Below are 8,660 nucleotides of genomic sequence, written 5' to 3'. Positions count from 1 at the left end.
TTTATAGAGACGAGGTTTCGTCATGTTGCCCAAACTACAATATTGAACCTTTCTATTAAATTGTAGTGGATGGTATCCATGTGAAAGTTATTTTATTTACTTTTGTTTTTAATTTTTAATTTTTTTTTTGAGACAGGATCTCACTCTGTACCCAGGCTGCAGTGCAGTGTCCAATTGTAGCTTATTGTGGCCGTAACCTCCTGGGCTCAAGCAACCCTCTCTCCACAATCCCCCCACTAGCTGGGACCACCATGCTCAGCTAATGCTAGTTTTCCTTGTTTTGTGTGTGTGGAAATGGGGGTCTCACTGTTGTCTAGGCTGGTCTTGAACTCCTGGCCTCAAGTGATCCTCCTACCTTAGCATCCCAAAGCGCTAGGATTACAGACAGGAGTCACCATGCCCATCCTAAATGTATTTTTGAATGCTCAACATTGCTACCCCAAAAAGGTGCTAAGTATATCTTTGATAAATTACTGAACAAGTGAATGTAAAGTTAATATCCAAAACCCAATAATAGGTGGTGGTTTATGAATAAGACAATTTGGAACTAAGATAAACAAGACCAGGCAAAGATTACCTCTAATTCTTACTCAGCTTTGACCATTAAAATCAAAGATGAATAAGCCCTTTAGAAACACATTGGCTGAGCGTGGTGGCTCTCACCTGTAATCCCATGGGAGACTGAGGCGGGGGGGGGGGGGGGGGGGGGGGTGGATCACTTGAGCTCAGGAGTTTGAGATCAGCCTGGCTAACGTGGCAAAACCCTGCCTTTACTAAAAATACAAAAAAAATTAGCCAGGTGTGGTGGTGCGTGCCTGTAATCCTAGCTACTTGGGAGGCTGAGGCAGGAGCATTTCTTGAATCTGGGAAGCAGAGGTTGCAGTGAGCTGAGATCACACCACTGTACTCCAGCCTGGGTGACAGAGTGAGACCATGTCTCAAAAAAAAAAAAAAGTTAAAGCTCATGATATTTCCGCCAGACCTATGGGACAGGGTGAGCAAGAGTGCACAAAGAACAGTTGCCAAGCAGTTTTTAAATGACAAAATAGGTTACATACCTATGAAAATGGTAAGTCGTTGTTTAAAGATGCAGACAGATTTTCTTAGGTTATGAATGGTGCTAGTTTGCAGTCTACATAGGTATGTGTTAACCCAAAATATCCAAGACAGATCTCAGTCAATTTAGAAAGTTTACTTTGCCTAGGTTAAGGATGCATCTGTGACACCGCCTCAGGAGGTCCTGATGACATGTGCTCAAAGTGGTTGGGGGCACAGCTTAGTTTTGAACATTTTAGGGAGAGATGAGACATCAATCAATATATGTACGATGAGCATTGGTTGCATCCAGAGAGGCGGGACAACTCAAAGCAGGGAGGGGGCTTCTAGGTCATGGGTAGATAAGAGACAAATGGTTGCATTCTTTCGAATTTCTGATTAGTCTTTCCAAAGAAAGCAATCAGATACGCATTTATCTCTGTAAGCAGAGGGGTGACTTTGAATAGAAGGGAGGCGGGTTTGCCCTAAGCAGTTCCCAGTTTGACTTTTCCCTTTAGCTAAATGATTTGGGGGTCCCAAGATTTATTTTCCTTTCACACAAGTATTAGAGTGTAGCTTGTTACCGCGTTACATTAACTATGAGGAAATGTGTTAACTGCAAGCTTTAGTGCTAGATTGTCCATCCATAAATCACATGATCAGTGAACAATTCTGTGGCTTCTTTCAAAGCCCGTCACTGCACATCTGTTATTCAGTCCACACACAGACAGCAAAGTGTGTAGGCATGTTGCTTCCCTATCTAATCCCAGTGTTAAATCTGTGTGACATTTTATAAAAATGGATAAGTGGGCCAGGCACGGTGGCTCACGCCTATAATCCCAGCACTTTGGGAGGCCAAGGTGGGTGGATCATGAGGTCAAGAGATCGAGACCATCCTGGTCAACAAGGTGAAACCCCGTCTCTACTAAAAATACAAAAATTAGCTAGGCATGGTGGCACATGCCTGTAGTCCCAGCTACTTGGGAGTCTAAGGCAGGAGAATCGCTTGAACCCAGGAGGCGGAGGTTGCGGTGAGCCAAGATCGCGCCATTGCACTCCAGCCTGGGTAACAAGAGCGAAACTCCGTCTCAATTAAAAAAAAAAAAAAAAAAAGATAAGTGGAAGAGGGAGTTGGCCAGCAAAGACCAAAGTGCAGCAAAGAAACAAAAAAAAGTGATAATACTGGGAATTAAATTTGATGGTGACATAAATGGAGTTATAAAAGTAATATTTGACTGTGGAAATGTTGGTGCTATAGCTGATACCTTAGACACCCAATCAGAGGATTAGTGAAGGTGAGCTTATCAACGTAAATGAAGAAGAATTTACAACAAGAATGAAGGTGTCCCAGAGGAAGTGGCAACAGTGATAAACAACTTCACATTATAGGAACTCTCGAGATATTTCCCAAGATTGAAAGCACAAAGAATAGAATGTTGGAAGCTGATTCAACCTTATACAGCAGTATGACAGTTCACTAAAATGTTCACTCTGTGTCATAAGTTGTACAAACAGAAGAAGCCAAGCACTGTTGAAACTGCTCTTCTCACGCCTCTAATCCCAGCACTTTGAGAGGCCAAGTCGGGCGGATCGGGAGTTCAAGACCAGCCTGGCCAACATGGTGAAACCCTGTCTCTACTAAAGATACAAAGTTTAGCCAGACTTGGAGTTGGATGCCTGTAATCCCTGCTACTAGGGAGGCTGAGGCAGGAGAATCACTTGAACCCAGGAGGTGGAGGGTTGCAGTGAGCTGAGATCGTGCCATTGCACTCTAGCCTGGGCGACAGGGCAAGACTCCATCTCAAAAAAAAAAAAAAAGAAAAAAGAAAGAAAGAAACTACTCTTTAAACATATTTAGGAAAGAAATAAAGATTTTAGTTCCCAATATTTCAATCATTTAAAATTTCAGCATACCAAATATTCATTTTCTCATTTTTAAATTTTTCTATACATTTATAATTGATAGTAAGAAAGTTTTTAAAGTTCTGACTTTTAAAGTTTATGAAACAATCATAATTTTTCCCATTGATACTTTTCTGTTTTTTTTTTTTTTTTTTTTTGAGATGAAGTCTTGCTCTGTCACCCCAGGCTGGAGTGCAGTGTCACCGTCTCAGTTCACTGCAACCTCCACTTCCCAGGTTGAAGCAATTCTCCTGGCTCAGCCTCCCAAGTAGCTGGGACTACAGGTGCATGTCACCAGGCCCAGCTAATTTTTTTGTTATTTTTAGTAGAGATGGGGTTTCACCATGTTGGCTAGGCTGGTCTTGAACTCCTGACCTCAAGTGAATCACTTCAGGGTAAATGTGCAGGACGTGCAGGTTTTTACATAGGTAAACGTGTGCCATGGTGGTTTGCTACACGTATCAACCCATCAACTAAGTATTAGGCCCAGCAGGCATGAACTATTTTTGTTAATGCTCTCCCTCCCATCACCCTATCCCCCGAGAGGACTCAGTGATTGTTGCTCCCCTCCTTGTGTCCATGAGTTCTTATTGTTCAGCTCCCACTTATAAGTGAGAATATGTAGTATTTGGTTTTCTATTCCTGCATTAATTTGCTGAGGATAATGGCCTCCAGCTCCATTCATTTCTCTGCAAAGGACATGATCTCATTCCTTTTTAAGGCTGTATAGTATTCCATGGTGCATATGTATCACATTTTCTTTATCCTATCTATCACTGATGGGCCTTTGGGTTGATTCCATCTTTGCTATTGTGAATAGTGCAGCAATAAACATGTGCATGCATGTATCTTTGTAATGGAATGATTTATACCTTTGAGTATATATCCAGTAATGGGATTGCTGTGTCAAATGGTATTTCTGTGGACAGACACTTTTAATTTCAATTACCAGCACAAATTCAGAAAGCCCAGCTTGTTTTTCAAGGATTTGCTAACTACCTTTTGTTTCAGAAATGATGTCTGATGGGGGGGTGGAGGGGTACAGAAATGGGCAAGAAATTCTACTCACCCTGGAGCTCACCAGCTATGGAGTGAGATTAATATGTACAGGTAATTATTATGTAACTGATTAATATGTAAATTAATATGTAACTGAATTTGACCTCGTGGCTATGACTGAGGACTTTGCAAGGCTCCAAGGGAGCATGAGAGAGTGACTCCTTCCTTGAAAGGATGTAAGGGAAAGTTACAGAGAAGACAAGGTGACTCCAGGCAGATGATGGGGCCAGGGTTTCCAAGTGGGGAACGGCTAGGCTGGTTGCAGCCACAGTGTTTATAAATTTATTTTATTCTTGCTGAAGGGAGGAACGTTAGTTCCTTCAAGCGGAGGTGGAGGTTGTTCTCACTTACTTTGTTCACGCAGCAAGCACATCAGACTGAACTCCCACAAATCCCTCCCTGAGCTCAGATAAAACTGGGAAAGAAGGAGAGACAGGAAGTTGGGGAGAATGGAACCCTGTGTGATTTTTTTCACTTCTGTATCTCCAGGAGGCCATATAACACCTAATAGATAGTTGGCACAAAACGTAGGTAGACTTGGTTAACCAATACCCTTATTTTGAGACAGGGTCTCGCTCTGTGGCCCAGGCTGGAGTGCAGTGGCATGATCTCAGCTCACTGCAACCTCCATGTCAAGTTCAGGTGATCCTCCCATCTCAGCCTCCTGAGTAGCTGGGACTACAGGCACCTGCCACCAATCCAGGCTCATTTTTCTATTTTTAGTAGAGACAGGGTTTTTCCATGTTGTCCAGACTGATCGCAAACTCTTGGGCTTAAGTGATGTGCCCATCTCTGCCTCCCTAAGTGCTGGGATTATAAGTGTGAGCCACTGTGCCAACCAATACCCTTTAAAGGAGATTTTGGTTATACAAAAGAAAATCTAGATGAACAGGGAGCATAAATTTCTCTTCACTGGTTAAAGGCATTTTCCTTGGTTAAGGCATTCTGGCATAAGATTTATTATTATTTTTAAGAGATAGGGTCTTGCTCAGTGGTCCAGGTTGGAGTGCAGTGGTACAATCACAGCTCACTGCAGCCTCCAAATCCTGGGCTCAAGTGATCCTCCTGCCTCAGCCTCCCGAGCAGCTGGGACTACAGGCAGCTGCCCACATGACCCAAACACTTCCCACCAGGCACTACCTCCCAACACCACTCTATCGAGGATCAGATTTCAACATGAGTTTTGGTAGGTATAGACTCAAATCATATCCAAATCACAGCAGTCTGCTGTCAGCCCCCAAACTCATGTCCTTTTCACATACAAAACACAGTCATTCCACCTCAAAGCCCCAAGCGTCTTCACTTGTTGGTGTGGTTTAGGTCCGTGTCCCCACCAAGTCTCCTGCTGAATCGCAGGCCCCAGTATTGGAGGTGGAGCCTGGTGGGACGCGATTAGCTCATGGAGTTGGTTTCTCATGAATGCTTTAGGACCATCTCCTTGGTGCTGTTCTTGTGATAGTGAGTTCTTATGAGACCTGGTTGTTTTAAAGAGTGCAGCACCTCCTCCCTCTCTCTTTTGCTCCCACTTGAACCAGGTGATGTGTGTGCTTCCCCTTTGCCTTCTGCCATGATTGTAAGTTTCCTGAGGCCTCCCAGAAACTGAGCAGATGCCAGCATCATGCTTCCTAGACAGCCTGCAGAACCATGAGCCAATTAAACCTCTTTTCTTTATCAATTACCCAGTCTCTAGACTGAGCTCATTTTTATTTTATCATTTTTTGTAGAGATGGGGTCTCACTACATTGCCCAGGCTGGTCTCAAACCCCTGGCCCCAAGCTATCCTCCTGACTCAGCTTCCCAAGGCACTGAGATTACAAACGTGAGCCACTACACCTGTCCAAAATTATATATATTTAGTGTGAAGACATTTGAAGAATTCACTTGGCAGGCTCAAAGAGTTTTCTACACATTGGTGAGGCAGCTGCAGATAGTATTAGTAGGTGTTGGCTCTAAGGAGAATGAAGCTTTCACAACATAACTTTCAGCTAAAACCAAAGAGAAATATAGCTTTTAAGGGAAATTCTGGGGTGGTGGTTGGCCATTACATTTTAGGAACAGCAATTTCTGCTGTTTGTATTGAAGTCATTTCCTGCCCTGTGCTATCATTTTCCTCTGTCCCCCAACCCAAAGTCCTCTGTTGCAGTCACTTGTGGGTTGGCGGCACTATGGAGTTGAAGGAGAGGCACCTCTGTTCACATTTGGTGTGAAATCATGAAAGAGATACAGCATTTGCAGACGGCCAGCGACCGTGTTTGGGGCTTGCCAGTCAGAACCATCTAGCATGCCCTCGGGGGATGTAGGGGGAACACCAGATTCACCACGATAAAGCAGGATAGAGGCTTCAGTTATATGATTTGGTTAATACAGGAAGGTGTGACCTCAGAAGGTGGGAGAAATGGGACACTCGGGCTGCTGGCTGTGTTCCCTGCAGAACATCTCCTGAGACTGGCTGGCAGCCCAGGCCCCTTTTCAATGGTCTGAATGTCTACACACCTGCCCTGCTTCTTACCAGATTCACACGAGCTTCACAGCTTAAATATTCCACCTGCCACCTGCCAGGTCCAACAGCCTGTTTCCTGCCTGTTCAGGGAAATCAGCTCAGATCCCCTGTTGCAGCCACCACATGGGAAGACAGTTCTCAGTTCTTGGCTCAGGTGAGGACACACTAATCTGTGTCTCCATCCCCAATCCACAGGATCTCCAAGGAGTTCCATCTGCTGCACCCAACCCTTGTGACGTCTCTGAAAATCCCATGCATTAATCCTCATTTCACAGTCTCTTAAAAAACTCCTGATCCCCTGAATTCAGCTAAATTCTCCCCCATCAGATTTGTTCCCCATGGCTTGCAATCCCAGAACTTTGGGAGGCTGAGAGGGGCAGCTCACCTGAGGTCAGGAGTTTGAGACCACCCTGGCCAAAATAGGAAAACCCCATCTTTATTAAAAACACACACAAAAAAATTAGCTGGGCCTGGTGGCGCATGCCTGTAATCCCAGCTACTCAGGAGGCTGAGGCAGGAGAATCTCTTGAATCCGGGAGGCAGAGGTTGAGGTGAGCTGAAAGTACACGATTGTGCTCCAGCCTGAACCACAGAGTGAGACTCTGCCTCAAAAAAAAAAAAAAAAAGAAGAAGAAGAAGAAGAAGATGTGTTCCCAATAGAACAAGCACATATCTTGAAAAAGAAGCTCCAACATAGAGCACAGCAGTTTGAAAAGGAATGTTCATTTATTCATTCACTGAACAAAGGTTTCTGAGCTGCCACTATGCACTACGTGTAGAAAACATGATATTGATTTAAAAAAAAAAATAGATACACAGAATACAGTTGCTGCTGTTCTTTTGAAGTGATTTGCAGAGGAGGCGTTCATTAGCCTAATTATCTTGCAGCTGATATATATACAAACTGCTGTCAGTGTCACGAAGGGAAGGAACTCACTTCTTTGAGAGCTTTTTTTCTTTTTTTTTTAGACACAGGCTGTCACCCAGGCTGGAGTGCAGTAGCAAGGTCATAGCTCACTGCAGCCTCAAACTCCTGGGCTCAAGCGATCCTCCTGCCTTGACCTCCCAAGTAGCTGGTACTACAGGTGCACACCACCACACCTGGCTAATCTAATTTTTTTGTGGAGATGGGGTGTAATTATGTTACCCAGGCTGGTCCCAAACTCTTGGTCTCAAGCAATCCTCCTGCCTCGGCCTCCCAAAGGGCTGAGATTAAGGCATGAGCTATCACACCTGGCCTTTGAACATTTTTAAGACAAGAGTCTGGCCTGACCCGGGCAGCTGAGAACCACTTCCCTGAAGGGGTGTAGTGTTGGGGAGATCTGGGGATCAGTAAGAGGAACCAAGGCCATGAGGCAGACATGGGAGAACAATATGCCTCAGGAAGGCAGCCAGGTGCGAGCGGATCGATGGAATAGAGATAACTGGAGGGACCATTGGACTCCAGGGTGTGGAAAGCAGGCACCACGAGTGGAGAGACCAAGCACAGTCCCTACAGAGGCCAGATACATGGGAAGGGACTTAGCACACCCTCGTTCTATAACCAAACCAGGGTTCAGCTGCTGACCGCTTGAAAGTGAGAGACAAGAGTTTGTGGGAAGAAAAGCTGGTTTATTTGGAGAGCAAGCAAAGCAAGAAGATAGTGGACAATTGTCCCACAGTACCATCTTAAGTCAGAACAAGTTTTAGGCTCTTTTTATGTTAAGAGCAGGGGTAAGCGGGGAGAGGGGCTAGGATCAAGACGTAACTGACAGCGCTTGCTTCGACAGCACATATACTAAAATTGGAATGGTACAGAGAAGAATAGCAAGGCCCTGGGCAAAGATGACATGCAAGTTCCTGAAGCATTCCATATTTTAAAAAATAATTTAAATTTTAAAAAGAGGTAACCAACCACCACAGACATCTGGGCACTAGTGAGGGTCCAAGGAGGTTGGGAATAAGAAGTTCAAGGACAAGGACAAAGAATGTCCTTGGTCAGGTCACAATGCTCATATAAATCTCTCAACAAAAGTTAGTGGTTTCCATACTTCTTCCTTGATCTCAGAGTTAGTTTTTAAAACTACACGATTGCTGCATGTGCGTTATTATCCCAGTGTTCTAAAATGATCCTAGACTACACGCAGGAATGAGTAAAGGTCCCTTAAAAGAAAATGGAGTTAGT

General features: G+C 44.3%; 1 non-coding gene across 1 annotated transcript; it reads left to right on the top strand.

Annotated features, from left to right (window-relative positions):
* Positions 1 to 8,249: 8,249 nt before the first annotated feature.
* Positions 8,250 to 8,355, top strand: LOC135274655 (U6 spliceosomal RNA). The gene has a single exon (XR_010342445.1). It is a non-coding gene; the product is annotated as a U6 spliceosomal RNA (small nuclear RNA).
* The last annotated feature ends 305 nt before the right edge of the window (positions 8,356 to 8,660 follow it).

The sequence above is a fragment of the Aotus nancymaae genome, unplaced genomic scaffold, assembly GCF_030222135.1.
Source record: "Aotus nancymaae isolate 86718 unplaced genomic scaffold, 86718_ANA_hifiasm-v0.15.2.pri h1tg000012l, whole genome shotgun sequence".
NCBI lineage: Eukaryota > Metazoa > Chordata > Mammalia > Primates > Aotidae > Aotus > Aotus nancymaae.
The sequence above is the reverse complement of the archived record's forward strand: the minus strand, read 5'-3'. Positions and strand labels throughout refer to the sequence as shown.